Raw genomic sequence first — 22,704 nt, 5'->3', positions numbered from 1 at the left:
CTACTAGACAGGTATATGGAGGAATTTAAGGTGGGAGGCTATATGGGAGGCAGGGTTTGAGGGTCAGCACAACACTGTGGGCCGAAGGGCCTGTAATGTGCTGTACTATTCTATGTGTTTTATAATCAATACATTATTTCAGATAGGACAATCCATAATAACCATTCAGATATAATATTACAGGATAAACAAGCAGGAACAACTCCCCCAATAGATAAAACCATTCCAAACACACATACGTTCCTCAACCAGTGGAGCACCTCACCACAGGCATTGTTTGTGTCATCAGTCAGACATCCGAAATATTTTCTCTGTCAATCAGCTTCCAAATGTTGCTACTCTGTCATTCGTTGCCACGCCCCGCTGCTGATTCCCTTCTCCTCATCATACGTTCTTACCCCGACCATCGTCCAGAGCCCCAAACTCTGCCCTGTGCAGACCCGCCTCTGGTTTCTGACCCGGCTCCGTTGGACATCCAACGGATGGTTTCCCATTCTGCTTTCAGTCTTTAGAGGACAGTGGTGTTTTCAACAACACTTTAGAAGCAGGGAAAATGACCCATAATCTGGAAATGAGCCATGAATAAGGAGGGTAACTCCCAAATTCATTCTTCCTCAGCCCAGAGATTTCAGGGGTAAAGAACATCTCAGACAGAACTGCAGTCAGCTCGACTTCTCCAGTCTGCAGAAAATTCAGGGAAACCTCTTCATCCACAGGATGGTGACGGTTTGGAACCCATCACGACAGGGAGAGCGAGAGGGGAACAACAGGGGAGGATTTAAAAGGACTGTCCTGGAACAGAATCACTGGCAGGGGCCAGCCGGCCTGAGTTGACCCTCTACCGTGCACTAGGTGTGTTAAAGATTCACTAAGTACCGGAGACAGAGTTTAAAATAGAACTGATTTACTTGTCTCAGATCCAGAATATTAAACTCCAGTCCCATCAAAGGTGAATATGCAGAAGAAGAAACTCCTCCCGTGCCCAGTGACCAGGGTGCAGACCTGGGTGTGGTGAGCAGCAGCAATAATTGCAGATTTCAGCACCGAGAGTCACTCTCGAAATTGCATTCAGCAACGGTGATGGACAAATATTCAGCATGCAGCTCATTGAAACTTTCTACCCAGTGTGAACCCGGTAGTGTGTCACAAGTATAACAATGTTTAGGTTACGACTAGAGAAAACAGGGATTTGGAGTGCGGGTGTATCCAATGAGAGAAATATTCCTTCTTCTGAGTCTGGAAGAGAGATTTTCATGGTTTTTTGATGGGGAGAGATGAGAAGACGCGAATGGAGAGAGTGGGCTCTTTTTCTTTCTTTTTGTTGCCTTTACTAAGCCTGTAGGTAAAGTAAGAATTATAAATCTCAATTGTTTAATCACATATTGTGTACTGTTTGTAATTTCAGGGTACTGATTTGTAACAGGGGACACATCACACAGCATCCACCCAAAAGAGATTTCTTAAGTTTGGCCGGGCTGGGGGGGCCAAATTAAGCTATATGAAGCTGCTAGCTGAAGTGAGAGTTACATACGCTAAGATTACTTAGTGAATCACTTCCCACATTCACCGCAGGTGAACGGCCACTCCCCAGTGTGAACTCGCTGATTTGGCCGAGAGAAACTTTTCCCAAAGACTGACCAGTTGATCGGCATCTACTCGGTGTGAACTCGCTGGTGTCTCTGTAGTTGAGATGACCGAGTGAATCCCTTCCCACAGTCTGAGCAGGTGAATGGCCGCTCCCCGGTGTGAACTGACTTGTGTACCAGTTGTTCGTGTGACAGAATGAATCCCTTCCCACAGTCTGAGCACGTGAATGGCCTCTCACCAGTGTGAACTGACTGGTGTATCAGTAGATCAGATGACCGAGCGAATCCCCTCCCACATTCACAGCAGGTGAACGGCCTCTCCCCAGTGTGGATGTGCCAATAGGGAGGATGATCGAGTGAATCCTTTCGCGCACACTGAGCAGGTGAACGGCCACTCCCCAGTGTGAACTGACTGGTGTGCCAATAGGGAGGATGACTGAATGAATCCCTTCCCACAGTCTGAGCAGGTGAACGGCCGCTCCCCGGTGTGAACTCGCTGGTGTGCCATTCGGTCAGATATGGCCTAGTGAATCCTTCCCCACAATTTCAGCAGATGACCAGCCTCTGCCCAATGTGAACTAACTGGTGTGCCCACAGCTGGAAAGATCGTCTGAATCCCTTCTCACACACACAACAAGTGAATAGCCTTGTACCAGTGTGAACTTGCTGACGTACCTTTAGTTGAGATTAACGAGTGATTCCATTCCCAGTCTGAACAGGTGAATGTTACCTGTGTAAAATAACGGGCGTGCCAGTCGGTCAGATGATAGAGTGAATCCCTTCCCACAGTCTGAGCAGGAAGGATGATTGAGGGAATCCCTTGCTCCACTTCTTAAATATCTGGACAGAGACAGCAAAACTGGTGTGTTTTGTTTGAATTCCCATAGACAATTTCCTTGTCATTTTCAACCTGTAAAAAGATTTACAAAATCCATCAATGGGTGTAGGACAACATTTCAGATGAGATCACATTAGTTACCAAGGTGTGATCTGGCATCACACTGTTACAGTGAGGTTCAACCCAAGTTGCAGAAAGAAACCATCTTGTAACTGGGCACATGGTTGGTGTCTGGAATGACCATCAAATTCTCTGATACTCTTCCAGTCTCTATAAGAATGGAGCATTTCTGGCATCTCCAATCTGTGAATTGGCTCAGTTTGACTCTCTCCATTGGGGTTATTCCCTGTTCCCACTGAGCTGCATGGGAGCCTGGCCCCACAGGAACTGAAACACTCTCACACAAATACCCTTTGTTGACGTGCAGCTGGGATTTTCTTTTATGTACTGTTAACTTAAAGTGCCACAGTTTTAATGCCATGTAAATATTTCCTACCCAGATGTATGGTTGGTCTGCACAGCTGTTAAAATGAATTAGAGTGAATATTAGTATTGTTTAAGATTCTTGTCACAGTCATAGAAAGATTCAGACACATTGGCCCATCTAGTTGGTGCCAAGCTATTTACGCTTTCCACTCCCATACCCCTACCATCCAGGTACCTATACCGACCTCTAACATGTTGCAATCGTGCAACCACAACATGGCCTTTGGTTGTGGTCCCACCCCATCTCAGTGGAAAAACCCAGCTTGCATTTACCCCATCTATGTCCCTCAAAACTGTGGTATACCTCCATCATATCTCCCCTCACTCTTCTACTTTCCAAGGAATAAAGTCCAGTCCAGTTCAATGTTTCCTTCTAACCCAAGTCCTCCAGACCTGACAACATCCTTGTGAATTTTCTCTGAACTCTTTCAACCTCTTTTACATCTTTCCTGTAGGTTGGTGACCAAAACTGCACACAATACTCCAAATTAGGCTTCACCAATGTCGTGTACAACGTCAACATAACATCCATCTATTGTTGACAGTACTTGAGTTTATGAAGGCCAATGGGCCAAAATCTTTCTCTCTGTACCTTTTGAACTGTGACACCACTTTCAGTGAAATAGAGACCTGTATTCCCCGATCCTTTCCTCTACAAGACTCCTCAGTGCCCAACCAGTCACTGTGTGAGAGCTACCCTGGTAGGTCCTACCAAAGTGCAACACCTCACACTTGTCTGCATTAAATTCCATTTTCCATTTCTCAAGCCATCTTTCCAGCTGGTCCAGTTCGCACTGCAAGCCATGATAGCCTGCTCACAGTCCGCTAAACTCCCAGACTTGGTGTGATCCACGTATTTGCTGATTCAGCTAACCACACTATCATCCAGATTACTGATATAGATGACAAACAACAACAGATCCCACACTGATCCCTATGGCACACCACTAGTCACAGGCCTCCGGTCAGATAGGCGACCATCTGCAACCACACTCTGGCATCTCCCAAAGACAGTGTCTCATCCAATTTACTATCTCATCTTGAAGGCTGAGTGACTGAACCTTCTTGACCAACCTCCAATGTGAGACTTTGCCAAGTGTCTTGCTAAAGTCCATGTAGACAACATCAGCAGCCTTGCTTTCATCCACTTCCCTGACAACTTCCTCGAGAGACTCTATAAGATTGGTTAGACATGACCTACCATGCACAAAGCTATGCTATCTATCCTTAATCAGTCCACATCTATCCAAAAACTTGTATATCCAGTTCCTGCACTTACGTTCCATTAACGTTCCCACCACTGATGACAAGCTCACCAATGTACAATTTTTTAGTTTAAGTTTAGAGGCTTTCTTGAACAGCAGAACAACATTGGCTGTCCTCCAATCCTCCAGTCCCTCACCTGTCACTAAGGATGATTTAAATATCTGTGCTTGGGCTCTGACAATTTCTGCAATTCCAGAGTCCCAGGGAACAACTTGTCAGGCCCTGGGGATTGATCCACGCCAATTTGCCTTAAGACAGCAAACACCTCCACCTCTGTCATCTGTACAGGGTCCATGAAGTTGATGCTGCTTTGCCTCACTTCTGCAGACTCTGTGTCCATCTCCTGAGGAAATACGGATGTAAAACTACTATTTAAAACCTCCCCCATCTACTTTGTCTCCCGTATAGATTACCATTCTGATCACCCAGAGTGGGCATGTTTCTGCAGTTGCTGGAAAAAGAGGAATGCAAACACACACAATGCTGGAGGAACTCTGCAGTTCAGGCGGCAACTAAGCAGAGGAGTACACAGTCCAGGCATGCTGAAGGGGCTCGGCTAAAATGCTGTCTATTTATTCCTCTCCACATTTGCTGCCTGATCTGCTGATTACAGGCAATATTTTGTAGAAATTAACCAATTTGTTTCTTCAATTAACCAGTTTCCAAATGTTTCTCATCTTTTATTCATAGCCAGATCCTGCTGGTCTGATTCCTCTTCCCTCCTCCTGCTCAAAACCTCCAGACCCCATCTTTTTCTGGAGCCCCAAAGCCCCGACTGCTGCTGGCAACTCTTTGGATTCTGACTCTGCTCCATCGAAGATTCATTCGCTAGTCTGCTGTCAGACTTGAGAGATGCATTGCAAAAACACAGCTGTCTGAGGCCTAGTCCTTTGAAATGAGTGAAAATAGTTTAAGGTGCTTGAAATGGTAGAGGCAGATACAATAGGGTCTGTTAAGAGAATCTTAAGAGAATTCATGGAACTTAGAAAATTAGAGGGCTCTGCGGTAGGGTAATTCTAGGCAGCTTCTAGAGTAGGGTACATGGTCGGCACAACATTGTGGGCCGAAGGGCCTGTAATTTGCTGCAGATTTCTATGATTCTATGAAATTCAAGGGAATTCTGTTCTCCCACAGAGTAGTGACTATTTGCAACAGGGAGTGTGAGAGATAAACGGCGGAGATACACTTTAAAATACTGATATGGAACAGAAACATGGGCTGGGACCAGATGGATTGAGTGGCCTCTCGAGTGTACATTGTGAGCGTAGTAGAGAGTGAGCGTAATATTAAACAGCAGTCTAGTTTAAGGCTAACATCAGCAGAACAGACTCCTCCAATGCTCAGTGACCAGGGTTCAGTCCTGGGTGCGATGAGCAGCCGCAAGAACTGTAGAATCCGACAGTAACAGTCCCTCATGAACCTGCAGCTGCCTTCAGTGACCGTGAAGGTTAAACATTTAACACAGAGCTGATTTGAACTTCCTCCCTGATGTGAATTTGCTGGCGTTGCAGCATCTGGGATGATTGAGTAAAACTCTCTGCTCACTCCGGACAGAAATGTGGCCTCTATTTATTGTGAACTCACCGGAGCATCACAAGGTGGGTTAACTGAATGAGTCCCTTCGCACACACGGTGCAGGTGAACGGCCGCCTCCCAGTGCGGAGCTGTTGGTGTATCGGCGATGACCGATTGAATCCCTTCCAAAATGAGAGCCAGTGAATGACGTCACACTGCTATCAACGCCATGGCATATTTCAGGCTTTTTCACTTATTGATTTCAGCGTGCTGTGTGTGTCGGAATGCCTGTATCTATTCAGTAAATCTAATTTGCATGTTTATCCTGTGATATTATATCCGGACAGGATCATGTATCGCCCTATCTCTAATAACGGGTCGGTAGCAATGCAACTGTTTGACTCCGACTCTAAAACTGGATCAGGCTTGTATTGATTGTCATCGATAGTATCTTTCATGATCGTCTCTTAAAGCAGGACTTTGGTGAATGACGCTTGCCACTTGATGGCGCCTGTGTAAGCAATCAAACGGCATGTTCTGCTTTAGAGCCCCTCGAGAGGCACAACACTTCGTCTTGAGTTTGTGACTCTTTTAATGTGCATTTTTGTCATTTCTGTGTCAACCGCCTGGTCCTGTGTTGACACAAGGAACCACGCAGTTTCTGGCAAGAGGTCTCCAGCTTTGAGCCTGACGTTGGACGCTTTCCTCCTTTGCTCGCATCGTGCGGATCCCATCCATGGACGATTATGCTCACCTATTGGCTAAATCCTTCTTCTATAGCAGTGTTTCCCAGCCTATTTTAGCCCCAGTGCCGCGAGTCAAGGCGAAATGCCGAGCACCCTCGTTGCTAATCCCCAACGACGTCCGTTAGGTTGGTAAGGTCGGACGAGATCGCCAAGTGTCAGACCCGTTGTGACGATGGATGCTCAAGGCCTGCAGTGCGATGCTTCTTCCTGTGTCCCAGTGACACATCCTTTTTGGAAGTGCCTGCTCTACTAACGGTCGATCAGGTCTGTTGCCACAAGTTAGAGGCAGCTTATTGCCCCACCAAGAATCTCGAATGCCCCCCACCCCCGGCGAGTGCTATTTGCTCCTAAAGCCATCTTAGGACACGTAACTGCCCCCAGAGGGAATCACTGTTCCATTGTGATAATTCCTTCATCTTTCTGGGTTGAGCTTTCATTTCAGTTCAGAACGGCACACGCTCACAGCGTGTTGAATCCTGCTTTTGTTGATGCAAATACATCCTTAGAAGAGTTACTGTGAGTGGGACAGAGGAAATGCAACTCCCTCAACACTTGAGTGTGTGCAGCTCCCTCAACATCTTGCTCCTCCCTCTCTCCATAGTGCACTCACCAGATCTGTCACTCCCTTTCTCCCTATCGCCCACCCTCCTCTCAATCCTCAGCACACATTCCTCTCAGCTTCTCTCCTCTGTCTCCTCTCACTCTCCTCCTCTCTGCTCTTATCTTAATAAACCCTCTCCCACTTCCTCACCTCCCTCTCTTACTCTGCTCACCCCAACTTCCTCTCACTCTCACTTCCCTTCTCCACATTATGTCTGCAAACCACACCCCACCCCGCCTTTACAGACTGACCCTGAACCTCGGCCCATGTTCATTCCATGATAGCACCTTTCAATGTGCGACGGTGACATCGACAGGATAAGTAGCCTTGGTGACATCGGAACATACTGCCGTTTGGAGTTGGATGAAGCAGAGGAGGGAGAGAAAGAGACAGAGAGATAGAGGAAGAGGGAGGAGGAGAGAAGGGGAAGTGGGAGAGGGGGAGGGAGAGATAGAGAGAGTGGGGGAGAGAGGAGAGAGAAAAGAGGAGAAAAGAGGAAGAGACAGGGATCGAAAAGGGCCACTCCTTTTAAATGGAGACACATGGAATTTTCTAAAATTCTAAATCTGCCATGTAAGTTCCTTTAGGATCAATGAAGTGTCTATCTATCTGAGTGTAGGCGGGTGGCTGGGTACATTTGAGCTGGAGATACAGGGGGATGGGCACAGAAGTATAGATCAGACACGGCCATGCTGAATAAACATTATATCATAAGACTTCCTCCTCATCTGAATTGATTTCCCTGTAGTCTGAGGATGTACCCCTGGACCTGGGCTCCGCATTATGTGAAACATCCTCTCCATATCGGCTTTACAGTATTCGGGAAACACGCCTCACCCCAACTCCACACCCCGCCCATAATTCTAAACTCCAGCGGGAACAGCACAGAGACATCAAATACCACGAGCTGGTGTCTTGTTCAGCAGCTTCAGGTGCAGCACCTTGTTCAAAACCATCTGAAAATCCAAACAAACAACACCCACCTCCTTTCGTATTTCAACAAAGAATTCCAACAGATCTGTCTGGGAAGATTTCTCCTGAGGCCGACTTTGGCCGTACAGGGGAGGATTTGAAAGTACTGTCGTGGAACAGAATCACTGGCAGGGTCCAGCAGGCCTGAGTTGACTCTACTGTGCACTAGGTGTGTTAAAGATTCACTAAGTACCGGAGACAGAGTTTAAAATAGAACTGATTTACTTGTCTCAGATCCAGAATATTAAACTCCAGTCCCATTAAAGGTGAATGTGCAGCAGAAGAAACTCCTCCCATGCCCAGTGACCAGGGTGCAGACCTGGGTGTGGTGAGCAGCAGCAATAATTACAGAGTTCAGCACCGACAGTCACTCTCGAAATTGCATTCAGCAACGGTGATGGACAAATATCCAGCATGCAGCTCATTGAAACTTTCTCCCCAGTGTGAACAGTGTGTCACAAGTGTAACATGCTCTAAGGTTTCACTGCTAATGTAATGGCCTCTCTGTAATGTTTCACAGCTGAGGCAATGGTTTGTCTGTAGCAGCAATGTTTATGTTACGACTAGAGATACAGGTTATGGAGTGCGGGGCTATCCGATGATAGAAATGTTCTTTCTTGTGAGTCTAGAAGAGAGATTTTCGTGGTCTTTCGCTGGGGGAGATGAAAAGATGCAAATGGAGACAGTGGGCCCTTTTTCTTCTTTTTTTGTTTAACTTTACTAACCCTATAGTCAAAGTAAGAATTATAAAGCTCAATAGTTTAATCGGATATTGTGTACTGTTTGTTATTTCAGGGAACTGATTTGTAACAGGGAACACATCACACACCATCCACCCAAACAAGATTTCTCAAGTTTGGGCGGGCTGGGGGGCTATCACCCCCTATATTAAGCTGCTAGCCGAAGCGAGAGTTACATAAGCCCAGATGACTGAGTGAATCGCTTCCCACAATCACAGCAGGTGAATGGCTACTCTCCAGTGTGAACTAGCTGATGCATTTGATGGATATGGCTGAGAGAAACTCTTCCCAATGTCTGAGCAGGTAAACGGCCTCTACCCAGTGTGAACTCGCTGGTGTCTCTGTAGTTGAGATGACCGAGTGAATCCCTTCCCGCAGTCCGAGCAGGTGAACGGCCTCTCTCCAGTGTGAACTCGCTGATGTACCTTCAGTTTAGATGACCGAGTGAATCCCTTTCCATAGTGTGAGCAGGTGAACGGCCGCTCTCCAGTGTGAACTCGCTGATGTACCTTAAGGTTAGATGAACAAATGAATCCCTCCCCGCAGTTCGAGCAGGTGAATGGCTGCTCCCTTGTGTGAACTCGATGGTGAGCCATTAGGTCAGATGACCGAATGAATCCCTTCCCACAGTCTGAGCAGGTGAATGGCCTCTCTCCAGTGTGAACTCACTGATGTGTCTTCAGGTTAGATAACTGAGTGAATCCCTTCCCACAGTCTGAGCAGGTGAATGGCCTCTCTCCAGTGTGAACTCGCTGATGTACCTTCAGGTTAGATGAGCAAGTGAATCCCTTCCCACAGTCTGAGCAGGTGAATGGCCTCTCTCCAGTGTGAACTGACTTCTGTACCAGTCGTTTAGATGACTGAGTGAATCCCTTCCCACAGTCTGAACAGGTGAACGGCCTCTCCCCCGTGTGAACACGCTGGTGTACCTTCAGGTTAGCTGACCGAGTGAAACCCTTCCCGCAGTCCAAGCAGGTGATGGGCCTCCATCCAGTGTGAACTCGCTGGAGTACCTTCAGGTTAGATGAGCAAGTGGATCCTTTCCCACAGTCCGAGCAGGTGAACGGCCACTCCCTGGTGTGAACTCTTTGGTGAGCCATTATGTCAGATGACCAAATGAATCTTTCCTTAAAAATACAGCACATGACCTACTTCTGCCCAGTGTGAACTGACTGGTGTGGCCACAGGTGGGAAGACCGACCAAATCCCTTCTCACACACAGAACAGGTGAATGGACTTGTCCCAGTGTAAATTTGCTGATGTACATTCAGTTGAAATGATCGAGTGAATCCCTCCCCACAGTCTGAGCAGGAAGGATGATCGAGTGAATCCCTCCCCACAGTCTGAGCAGGAAGGATGATCGACTGAATCCTTCCCCACAGTCTGAGCAGGAAGGATGATCGACTGAATCCTTCCCCACAGTCTGAGCAGGAAGGATGATCGACTGAATCCTTCCCCACAGTCTGAGCAGGAAGGATGATCGACTGAATCCTTCCCCACAGTCTGAGCAGGAAGGATGATCGAGTGAATCCCTCCCCACAGTCTGAGCAGGAAGGATGATCGAGTGAGTCCCTCCTCACAGTCTGAGCAGGAAGGATGATCGAGTGAGTCCCTCCCCACAGTCTGAGCAGGAAGGATGATCGAGTGAGTCCCTCCCCACAGTCTGAGCAGGAAGGATGATCGAGTGAGTCCCTCCCCACAGTCTGAGCAGGAAGGATGATCGAGTGAGTCCCTCCCCACAGTCTGAGCAGGAAGGATGATCGAGTGAATCCTTCCCCACAGTCTGAGCAGGAAGGATGATCGAGTGAATCCCTCCCCACAGTCTGAGCAGGAAGGATGATCGAGTGAATCCCTCCCCACAGTCTGAGCAGGAAGGATGATAGAGTGAGTCCCTCCCCACAGTCTGAGCAGGAAGGATGATCGAGTGAATCCCTCCCCACAGTCTGAGCAGGAAGGATGATCGAGTGAATCCCTCCCCACAGTCTGAGCAGGAAGGATGATCGAGTGAATCCCTCCCCACAGTCTGAGCAGGAAGGATGATAGAGTGAGTCCCTCCCCACAGTCTGAGCAGGAAGGATGATCGAGTGAATCCCTCCCCACAGTCTGAGCAGGAAGGATGATCGACTGAATCCTTCCCCACAGTCTGAGCAGGAAGAATGATCGAGTGAATCCCTCCCCACAGTCTGAGCAGGAAGGATGATCGAGTGAATCCCTCCCCACAGTCTGAGCAGGAAGGATGATCGAGTGAATCCCTCCCCACAGTCTGAGCAGGAAGGATGATCGAGTGAATCCCTCCCCACAGTCTGAGCAGGAAGGATGATAGAGTGAGTCCCTCCCCACAGTCTGAGCAGGAAGGATGATCGAGTGAATCCTTCCCCACAGTCTGAGCAGGAAGGATGATCGAGTGAATCCCTCCCCACAGTCTGAGCAGGAAGGATGATCGAGTGAATCCCTCCCCACAGACTGAGCAGGAAGGATGATCGAGTGAATCCCTCCCCACAGTCTGAGCAGGAAGGATGATCGAGTGAATCCCTCTCCACAGACTGAGCAGGAAGGATGATCGAGTGAATCCCTCCTCACAGTCTGAGCAGGAAGGATGATCGAGTGAATCCCTCCCCACAGTCTGAGCAGGAAGGATGATCGAGTGAATCCCTCCCCACAGTCTGAGCAGGAAGGATGATCGAGTGAATCCCTCCCCACAGTCTGAGCAGGAAGGATGATCGAGTGAATCCCTCCCCACAGTCTGAGCAGGAAGGATGATAGAGTGAGTCCCTCCCCACAGTCTGAGCAGGAAGGATGATCGAGTGAATCCCTCCCCACAGTCTGAGCAGGAAGGATGATCGACTGAATCCTTCCCCACAGTCTGAGCAGGAAGGATGATCGAGTGAATCCCTCCCCACAGTCTGAGCAGGAAGGATGATCGAGTGAATCCCTCCCCACAGTCTGAGCAGGAAGGATGATCGAGTGAATCCCTCCCCACAGTCTGAGCAGGAAGGATGATCGAGTGAATCCCTCCCCACAGTCTGAGCAGGAAGGATGATCGAGTGAATCCCTCCCCACAGTCTGAGCAGGAAGGATGATCGAGTGAATCCCTCCCCACAGTCTGAGCAGGAAGGATGATCGAGTGAATCCCTCTCCACAGACTGAGCAGGAAGGATGATCGAGTGAATCCCTCCTCACAGTCTGAGCAGGAAGGATGATCGAGTGAATCCCTCCCCACAGACTGAGCAGGAAGGATGATCGAGTGAATCCCTCCTCACAGTCTGAGCAGGAAGGATGATCGAGTGAATCCCTCCCCACAGTCTGAGCAGGAAGGATGATCGAGTGAATTTCTCCCCACAGTCTGAGCAGGAAGGATGATCGAGTGAATCCCTCCCCACAGTCTGAGCAGGAAGGATGATCGAGTGAATCCCTCCCCACAGTCTGAGCAGGAAGGATGATCGAGTGAATCCCTCCCCACAGTCTGAGCAGGAAGGATGATCGAGTGAATCCCTCCCCACAGTCTGAGCAGGAAGGATGATCGAGTGAATCCCTCCCCACAGTCTGAGCAGGAAGGATGATCGAGTGAATCCCTCCCCACAGTCTGAGCAGGAAGGATGATCGAGTGAATCCCTCCCCACAGTCTGAGCAGGAAGGATGATAGAGTGAGTCCCTCCCCACAGTCTGAGCAGGAAGGATGATCGAGTGAATCCTTCCCCACAGTCTGAGCAGGAAGGATGATCGAGTGAATCCCTCCCCACAGTCTGAGCAGGAAGGATGATCGAGTGAATCCCTCCCCACAGTCTGAGCAGGAAGGATGATCGAGTGAATCCCTCTCCACAGACTGAGCAGGAAGGATGATCGAGTGAATCCCTCCTCACAGTCTGAGCAGGAAGGATGATCGAGTGAATCCCTCCCCACAGTCTGAGCAGGAAGGATGATCGAGTGAGTCCCTCCCCACAGTCTGAGCAGGAAGGATGATCGAGTGAATCCCTCCCCACAGTCTGAGCAGGAAGGATGATAGAGTGAGTCCCTCCCCACAGTCTGAGCAGGAAGGATGATCGAGTGAATCCCTCCCCACAGTCTGAGCAGGAAGGATGATCGACTGAATCCTTCCCCACAGTCTGAGCAGGAAGGATGATCGAGTGAATCCCTCCCCACAGTCTGAGCAGGAAGGATGATCGAGTGAATCCCTCCCCACAGTCTGAGCAGGAAGGATGATCGAGTGAATCCCTCCCCACAGTCTGAGCAGGAAGGATGATCGAGTGAATCCCTCCCCACAGTCTGAGCAGGAAGGATGATCGAGTGAATCCCTCCCCACAGTCTGAGCAGGAAGGATGATCGAGTGAGTCCCTCCCCACAGTCTGAGCAGGAAGGATGATCGAGTGAATCCCTCCCCACAGTCTGAGCAGGAAGGATGATCGAGTGAATCCTTCCCCACAGTCTGAGCAGGAAGAATGATCGAGTGAATCCCTCCCCACAGTCTGAGCAGGAAGGATGATCGAGTGAATCCCTCTCCACAGACTGAGCAGGAAGGATGATCGAGTGAATCCCTCCTCACAGTCTGAGCAGGAAGGATGATCGTGTGAATCCCTCCCCACAGTCTGAGCAGGAAGGATGATCGAGTGAGTCCCTCCCCACAGTCTGAGCAGGAAGGATGATCGAGTGAATCCCTCCCCACAGTCTGAGCAGGAAGGATGATAGAGTGAGTCCCTCCCCACAGTCTGAGCAGGAAGGATGATCGAGTGAATCCCTCCCCACAGTCTGAGCAGGAAGGATGATCGACTGAATCCTTCCCCACAGTCTGAGCAGGAAGGATGATCGAGTGAATCCCTCCCCACAGTCTGAGCAGGAAGGATGATCGAGTGAATCCCTCCCCACAGTCTGAGCAGGAAGGATGATCGAGTGAATCCCTCCCCACAGTCTGAGCAGGAAGGATGATCGAGTGAATCCCTCCCCACAGTCTGAGCAGGAAGGATGATCGAGTGAATCCCTCCCCACAGTCTGAGCAGGAAGGATGATCGAGTGAGTCCCTCCCCACAGTCTGAGCAGGAAGGATGATCGAGTGAATCCCTCCCCACAGTCTGAGCAGGAAGGATGATCGAGTGAATCCTTCCCCACAGTCTGAGCAGGAAGAATGATCGAGTGAATCCCTCCCCACAGTCTGAGCAGGAAGGATGATCGAGTGAATCCCTCCCCAAAGTCTGAGCAGGAAGGATGATCGAGTGAATCCCTCCCCACAGTCTGAGCAGGAAGGATGATCGAGTGAATCCCTCTCCACAGACTGAGCAGGAAGGATGATCGAGTGAATCCCTCCTCACAGTCTGAGCAGGAAGGATGATCGAGTGAATCCCTCCCCACAGACTGAGCAGGAAGGATGATCGAGTGAATCCCTCCTCACAGTCTGAGCAGGAAGGATGATCGAGTGAATCCCTCCCCACAGTCTGAGCAGGAAGGATGGTCGAGTGAATCCCTTGCTCCACTTCTTCAATATCTGGACGGAGACAGCAAAACTGGTGTGCTGTGTTCGAGATTCCCGTAGACAAATTCCTTGTCATTTTTAACTTGTAAAAAGATTTACAGAATCAATCAATGGGTGTCGGACAACATTTCAGATGAGATCACTTGAGTTGTCAAGGTGTGATCTGGCAACACACTGTTACAGTGAAGTTCAACCCAAGTTGGAGAGAGAAATCACCTTCTAACTGGGCACAGTGCTGGCATCTGGAATGACCCTCAAACTCTCTGATGCTCTTCCTGTCTCTATAAGAATGGGGCATTTCTGCCATCTCCAATCTGTGACTTGGCTCAGTTTGACTCTCTCCATTGGTATTATTCCCTGTTCCCACTGAGCTGCATGGTTTCCTGTTCCCACAGTAACTGAAACACTCTCACACAAAAAGCCAGCAATGCATTCCATGCACCCACCATCCTCTGTGTAAAAAAAGTTACCCCTGATATCCCCTCAGTATCAATTTTCAAGCACCTTAAAACTCTGCTCTCTTGTGTTAGCCATTTCAGCCCTGGGAAAATAACCTCTGGCTATGCACACGATCAATGCCCCTCATCATCTTACACAACTAAAAAAGCTCTTAACATAAACAAGGACATTTTACACATTATACGTGATCGAGTTCATCTGCACTCTCACACAACCTATGTAGCAGGCGGGTAACGGGTAATGAAGGATTTTCTCACCAGAGCTTTTGTACATTGTCCATATGTGGTTTGCTTGCTAAACTACGCTTTAAAAAATCAGATTTCCAAATATCACTCCACTTCTTCCCACTTGCAAATTCTCCAGCAACTTTTGCATCGCCACAATACACACAGGTAACAGCAGTTTCTATATTGGACATAAATATTTCCCCTGAACCCACCTGAGGAATTGAGGATGGAACCTATGTAACCTCTGGCTAAAAGAATAATTGGGACTGAATAGGAATTTTGAACTGAAGTGAACTCCGTTTTCAGCATTTAGCTAAGACAGGCTCATAACCAGTTCTCTGTGGCTTGCAGAGAGACACACTGAGAGCTGATGACATTATACATTGTACTCTCATTAGCTGATAACATTATACACTGTACTCTTGTTTGAGTAAGTGGAGGAGGACTCACTGATAAGGACAGGAATGAACTTCTGTTTGTAATTAAATCAGGGCCTTGCAAGGGGAATAACTGACAAGGACTGGACTGTACATCCATCTGTAATTAAAACCTTGATTTAGTGAACTCTCAATTCTAAGTAATTAAGTTTTGCACCAACAGACTTGGGTGTACCAGTTCAAACAACATATTGCAATTGTAATGTATGGGCTTACTATGTACAGGTATACGGCTGTAACCTGACTAAGTCAGTCCACTTGTCAGATGGTGGCAGTGCTTACATGCCTTCCCTTTGACAACTGGGTCTCAAACTCCTGCAGGGGAATGCGCAATAAACTGTGGTGATGATAAGAAACTGGACTCCCGAGTTTTAACTGGATTCAACTTTTAACATTTGTCATCAGGAACACGATCCCAATACAGGGAGTGCCAAGCAGACGGGCTGAGCAAGTGGCTGGACCACTCTGGGGACTGCAGAGAGTGACCGGGTGCCCAGTAGGTATTTTACCTTTTGTCACTCTCCGTTAGTTCATTTGGAGGTACGGTCCCTCGCCCAAGGCTGATTGCTTAGCTTAACGGGATCAGGAAAGAATCTGTCGAGAGGCTCGTATAAGGCAAAATTTTGCTAAGTGGGCAGGAGGCGGTACCAGGTAAATTTTACTAAGTGGGCAGGAGGCTTACATGCCAGGTAATTTCATTAATTGAGCAGGAGGTGCCAGCCGGGTAAAGTTACATGATCGATAATTGAGCAGGAGGCTTTGTGCCGGGTAAATGACAAAGAGAACATGGGTCAATTGCAGTCGATTAAGAGTTTTCCAGACAAGGAAAAAGATTTTCAAATGTTGAGTGCAGCGCTGAATAAGAAATTGGGGAATAAAATGTGGCCACGGACGGGGGAGGGTGCAGGAGCCTGGGATATTACATCATGAGAACAAGCAGTAAATTTGATATGGAAAAAGAACTGTGGAAAGAAGTGGAAATTGTTGAAAAGGGAATGGAAGGAAAAGCAGATATGAAGTGGAACAGTATATTATTAGCAAGTTGGAGGAACAATGCATGTGACAACAGGATAGAGGTATGTAATGCAAAGGTTGGGAGATGCTAAAAGTGAAGTGTGAATGGGTGGATGGATGCCGAAAATGAGAGCAGGAAGAACAACGTAAGCAAACCAAGGCCGGCCCAGATAGGAGAGAAGGGCAGGAACGTCAGACAGACATACTTTATTGACCCCGGGGGAAATTGGGTTCCGTTACATACTGATAGGGAAACAAGGGATAAACAAGGGTCATACCGACCCTGTTTGAGGACAGTGACCGTGATGAGGAGTGGGCACCCACCGTACCTCTCCTACCTTACCAGGGGCCAAGTTCACCCAGTGATCCCAAACCCCAACGGTGGCCGCTCGGGTAAAACAGCAGGACAGGGAAGGGCGGGGGGTGTCACTTTACCATGTGATCCTGAAAGGGAATACTGAGGTTTATTCCGAGACAGGGAGGGAAGAATTCAATAAAACCCCAGTTAATGGCTCCACAAAGACAATTCCCACCTGAATGCTGCCCAATCCACGAGCAGGAGGAGGGACAGCCCTCAGTGATCCCTGTGTCTGCACCCCGGAAGCCTCAAGAAACGAGAATGATCATGAATCAGGCCCCAGATAGAAAAGAAAACCCAGCAGTGTGTCGGCAATACAAAAATGTTTAATGCAACTCCACAAGATTTATTCAGTCTCTGCTGCATGATTCTCTCAGCTGCTGAGGGGAGGAAATGGAAGGCAGATTTGAGATACCAAACCTATCAGGAGTTACAGGCGGGAAAACATAATGAGAATGAACAGACAGACCAGATTATTCAAGCCTTGGAAAGGGCTCTCCAGCAACCTGTAAACATCACTAAAGTAGATGAATGCAAACCTAACCCTGGGGAATCGGGACCAGACTATTGGGAGTGATTTGTGGCCTGCTATGGCACTTTCGCAGGAGACCAAGCATTTAATAATGGGAATCTGTCCCCCCAGTTTAATGCCCTACTGTTCTATCGCTTAGCAATATAGATAGCCAACAGGATTAAAAATAATATGGATTGGCCTGACAATGACCAAAATGGAATACGTTGAGCTTTGACATATCATTGCGACCCGACTTTCGAATCCCGATCGACCCTGAAGGGAACTAATATTAAAGGAGAATATGTTCAGTGGAAAGAAGGATGTGAACGGGCTATATCTGGGGATCAGAAATGGGAACAGAAGAACAGAAAGCTGCCACGGGACAGGTGGGGAAAACAACCCGTTTAGAAATGGACAAGCAAGGATGCTTCCTACTGTGATTTCCACCCCTCAGGAAGAGCCCAATGTAATATTGCAAGTTGCTGGAATTCCAATTCCGTTTATGATTGATATGGGGGCAACCACAACCACTCTCGATCAGGAAACAGTATCAGAAAAGGGATTCCAGCTATCAGACGCTACAATCACTGTGTCTGGCTTTGAAGGCATAGGATGTACGTATTCACATAACCAGCCACTGCAGGTGGAATTCCAGGGGAACCAGTGTGAGGTTTCATTCACAGTCACCACCAGTCGGGGGTGTAATCTAGCAGGGAGAGACTTGCTCTGTCTGTTGGAAGTCGAGATCCTCTGCAGAGACAATGGTATCACCCTGCAACTAGCGAACAACCGACAGCTTCCCCAATTTCTGACCCCCCCCCCCCAGTGGTGGGCACTTAATCCGGACTCCACTGAGTTTGAACCCCTTCTGCCAGCGGCCGACTCTCATGTGACTCTGTACTTTGACCCTACGGGGTGCTCAACTGAGGAAAGCCATATTTATGCAGCCCTCGAGGGACAGAAGTTCCCATTCACGGTGATTGGACAGGTTAAAGGAAGCGAGGGCAGTTCATTACTGTCTGAAGTTCTGGATTCCCTTTGGCGACAGACAGGACTGGTGGCTGCCCATACCAGCATCAGGGTTTGCCCTGGGTTCCCTGCCTACACCCTGACAAAACAAGCCTCCAGCACGAAAGAAGACTGGCGAGATTTCCTGTGGGCCAACTCCGATACTGGAAGGAGTCGGAAGTGAAGACGGGACATCTAGTAAAACTCTCTTTTAATGTTGACAAAACCCAAGATGTTGCACCACATCTCTGGGCAATTTCAGGCCATGAAGTCGGCCGCACCAACTGCCCCCCGTCTGGATCACAGTGAAAGAAGGACAGACTCTCCCATCCATTCTGCAATACCCCCTCAAGCCTGAGGCAACTTTTTACGAGGATGGAAGCTCTTTTGTGGATCCATCAGGAAAACGATATTCTGACTATGCGATAGTGACGGACAGTGAAGTAATTGAGCAGGCCTCTTTTGAAGCAGCTGTCTCCGCCCAGAAGGCTGAGCTGTTTGCTCTGACTCGTGTCTGTATCCCAGCAACAGACAGAAATGGGAACGTTTACACAGACTCCTGTTATGCGTTTGGAATGGTCCATGACTACGGGGCTCTCTGGGAACAGGGGGATTCCTGACGTCCTCTGGCCACCCCATTAGTAATGCCACCTTTGTAAACAACTTACTCACCGCTCTACAGCTACCTCGAGTTTTGGCTATTATTAAGTGTGCAGCCCACGTCCGCATGTCTAACCTGGTCACTACGGGCAATGCTTTAGCAGATGAGACAGCGAAAAGTGCGGCACAATCCTCGGTAGTTGCAGTCCGCTCGGGTTCCCGTCAAGCAATCCTCCATGACTCAAGCAGAACGGGTTTGCCAGACATGCGGGAGGTGCGTACTTTCCAGGGGGACGTCTCTGAGGATGAGCGCAAACTGTGGTCCCAGATGGGATGCCAGAAAGACCCCGACCTAGGTTTTTGGATCACCCAGTGGGACAGGTTTGTGTTCCTACACAGTTTTTACTTACATTGGTCAATTATGTACATAACTGTACACACTTGGAAAAGGAAGGAATGGTTGGTAACCTGTACCCTGCACACCGGGTACGACTCCCTTGACCGGTGAAACATTTTCGTGTCTACAAGTTGATTTCATTGAATTGCCTCGAGTACATTGCTATAGATACTGCTTAGTTATTATAGACGTGTTTAGTAGATGGGTTGAAGCTTTTCCAACTACCATTAATACTGCTGACTGTTGTGAAGGTATTATTACGGGAAATAATTCCCAGGTACGGCCTGCTGGAGATGCTGAGCTCTGACAATGGCCCACACTTTGTGGTGAAAGCAAACGAAGGGGTACGTAACGAACTAGCTATCAAGCAACAATTCCACTGTGTACACCACTCACGGGCCACCGGTATAGTAGAAAGAGCCAATGCAACTCTGAAGAGTAAACTGGCCAGACTAACAGCGGAGACTGGACTCACTTGGATGAAGGTCCGACCATTAGCCCGATTCCACATGAGGGTTACCCCACAGGGGAAAACAGGGTTGTCACCAGCTGAAATCATTTCTGGACGCCCCATGAGGACACCCTGGGAACAAAGTCTCAGGATTAAAGGCTAAATGAATAAGAATAAGGAACCTTGGTTCTCCAGGGAACTCTGATAAAGAAAACAAGAGATGTATGACATGTATAAGAAACAGGGAGCAAATAAGGTACTAGAGGAGTATAAAAAGAGTAAGAAAATACTTAAGAAAGAAATCAGGAGGGCTAAAAGAAGACATGAGGTTGCTTTGGCAGTCAGGGTGAAGGATAATCCAAAGAGCTACATCAGGTATGTTAAGAGCAAAAGGATAGTAAGGGATAAAATTGGTCCTCTTGAAGATCAGAGTGGTCGGCTATGTATGGAACTGAAAGAAATGGGGGAGATCTTAAATTTTTTTTTGCGTCTGTATTTACTAAGGAAACTGGCATGGAGTCAATGGAAATAAGGCAAACAAGTATTGAGGTCATGGAACCTATACAGATAGAAGAGGAGGAGATGCTTGCTATCTTGAGGCGAGTAGATAAATATCCAGGACCTGACAGGGTATTCCCTCAGACCTTGAAGGAGACTAGTGTTGAAATTGCAGGGGCCCTGGCAGATATATTTAAATGTCGTTATCTACGGGTGAGGTGCCAGGGATTTGGAGGATAGCTCATGTTGTTCCGTTGTTTAAAGCAGGCTCTAAAAGTAATTCTCGAAATTATAGGCTGGTAAGTTTGATGTCGATAGTGGGTAAAATATTGGAGGAGTACTAAGAGACAGGATCGACAATTATTTAGATAGACAGGGTCTTATTAGGGAGAGTCAACATGGCTTTGTGTGTGGTAGGTCATGTTTAACAAATATATTAGAGTGTTTTGAGGAGGTTACAAGGAAAGTGGATGAAAGCAAGGCAGTGGATGTTATCTACATGGACTTCAGTAAGGCCTTTGACAAAGTCCCGCATGGGAGGTTAGTTAGGAAGATTCAGTCGCTAGGTATAGATGGTAAGGTAGTAAATTGGATTAGACATTGGCTCAATGGGAGAAGCCAGAGATTGGTAGTGGAGGATTGTTTCTCTGAGTGGAGGCCTGTGACTAGTGATGTGCCACGGGGATCAGTGCTGGGTCCATTGTTATTTGTCATCTATATCAATGATCTGGATAATAATTTGGTAAATTGGATCAGCAAATTTGCTGATGATACAAAGATCGGAGGTATAGTGGACAGTGAGGAAGGTTTTCAAAGCTTGCAAAGGGATCTGGACCAGCTAGAAAAATGGGCTGAAAAATGGCAAATGGAGTTTAATACAGACAAGTGTGAGGTATTGCACTTCAGAAGGAAAAACCAATGTAGAACAGATAAGGTAAATGGTGGGGCACTGAGGAGTGCAGTAGAAGAGGGATCTAGGAATACTGATACAAAATTCCCTAAAAGTGGCGTCACGGGTAGATAGGGTAGTAAAGAGAGCTTTTGGTACATTGGCCTTTATGAATCAAAGTATTGAGTATAAGAATTGGAATGTTATGGTGAGGTTGTATAAGGCATTGGTGAGGCTGAATTTGGAGTATCATGTGCAGCTCTGGTCACCGAATTACAGGAAGGATATTAATAAGGTTGAAAGAGTGCAGAGAAGGTTTACGAGGATGTTGCCGGGACTTGAGAAACTGAGTTACAGAGAAAGGTTGAATAGTTTAGGACTTTATTCCTTGGAGCGTAGAAGAATGAGCGGAGACTTCATAGAGGTATATAAAATTATGATGGGTATAGATAAAGTGAATGCAAGCAGGCTTTATCCACTGAGGCTAGGGGAGAAAAAAACCAGAGGACACGGGTTAAGGGTGAAGGGCAAAAAGTTTAAAGGGAACATGGGGGGGGGGGGGGGCTTCTTCACAACTGGTTCTGACAGAGGCATAACTGGTTCTTCTGGGCATATTCAGTCTCACTCCCAACTATTCCCTACCTTCCTTTGTGCAGGTACGTAATGTCTAAAGGACCAGTGTTTGAGTAAATGAGACTCACCAAACTTTCTCCTGACTGAATCAATGGAAACCCTGAGTCAGATGGGTTCTCTCCAGTTGGTGCTCTCAGTCCTCGGGCTGGTTCACTTGTTGCTGTTCCCTCGTCTTCAGTCGTGGTTTTTCTTCCAATGAATCTCTCACTGCAGGTCTAACTTTAACATGAAAGATAATGAAGCACATTAACATTACAAAGGAGGACCAAACATTTCTGCTTAATGTTACTAGGAACAAAACTCACTGAAATTTAAACGTTGAAGGCAAATATAATGATCTCAGTGAACAATCTTTTATTGTCCCTCATACGTCACAAAACGATATGGGATAAGAAGGAGCCATCATTCAGTCATGGTAAGACATAAGACAAAGGAACAGAATTAGATGATTCGATCCATCTGGTCTGCCACAACACTCAACCAGGGCTGATTTTTATTCCAACACCATATTCCTGCCTTCCTCCTGTAACCCTGAAGCTACTTAGCAATCATGAATATATTAATGTCTGTCATAAATATACCCAAATGGCAGCCTCAATCAGACTCTGTGGCAACAAATTCCACAGATCAGACATATTTTGGCAAAAAAAAATTCTCAACTGAATTTTAACAGGAAGCATCTTTATTCTGAGACTGTGCTGTCAGATCACAGACTCTCCGTCTAATGGAAACATCCTCTCCATGTCCACTGTATCCAGGCTTTTCAGCATTCGGTAAGTTTACTTAACCATACATCCCTCCACCACCCCCACCGTCCCTCTGAACTCCATCGAGCACAGGTCCAGAACCATCAAATGCTCCTCATACATAACGCAAATCATTCCTGAGATTATTCATGTACACCTTGTTAGCAACAACTGTACTGAACACATTTCCAGGAATAACAGACAAATTGGTACCAGGATAATTTAAAGGGAAACGTTGTACTTTCTTTACTGTTCTACTATC

The 22,704-nt window shown here is 47.5% G+C and overlaps 2 long non-coding RNA genes across 2 annotated transcripts in view; both read right to left on the bottom strand.

Moving 5' to 3' along the window:
- The window catches only part of LOC140721223 (uncharacterized), a 216,817-nt gene that overhangs the window by 109,244 nt on the left and 84,869 nt on the right, over positions 1–22,704 (bottom strand). The window lies entirely within an intron of this gene.
- On the bottom strand, positions 960–21,886 carry LOC140721218 (uncharacterized). Its single transcript, XR_012097339.1, has 3 exons — positions 21,765–21,886; positions 2,262–2,496; positions 960–1,336 (listed from the first exon to the last, which is right to left on the bottom strand). It is a non-coding gene; the product is annotated as an uncharacterized lncRNA (long non-coding RNA).

This window comes from Hemitrygon akajei, unplaced genomic scaffold, assembly GCF_048418815.1.
Source record: "Hemitrygon akajei unplaced genomic scaffold, sHemAka1.3 Scf000052, whole genome shotgun sequence".
Classification (NCBI taxonomy): domain Eukaryota; kingdom Metazoa; phylum Chordata; class Chondrichthyes; order Myliobatiformes; family Dasyatidae; genus Hemitrygon; species Hemitrygon akajei.
Note: the sequence above shows the minus strand (reverse complement) of the source record. Positions and strands in the feature narration are given on the sequence as shown.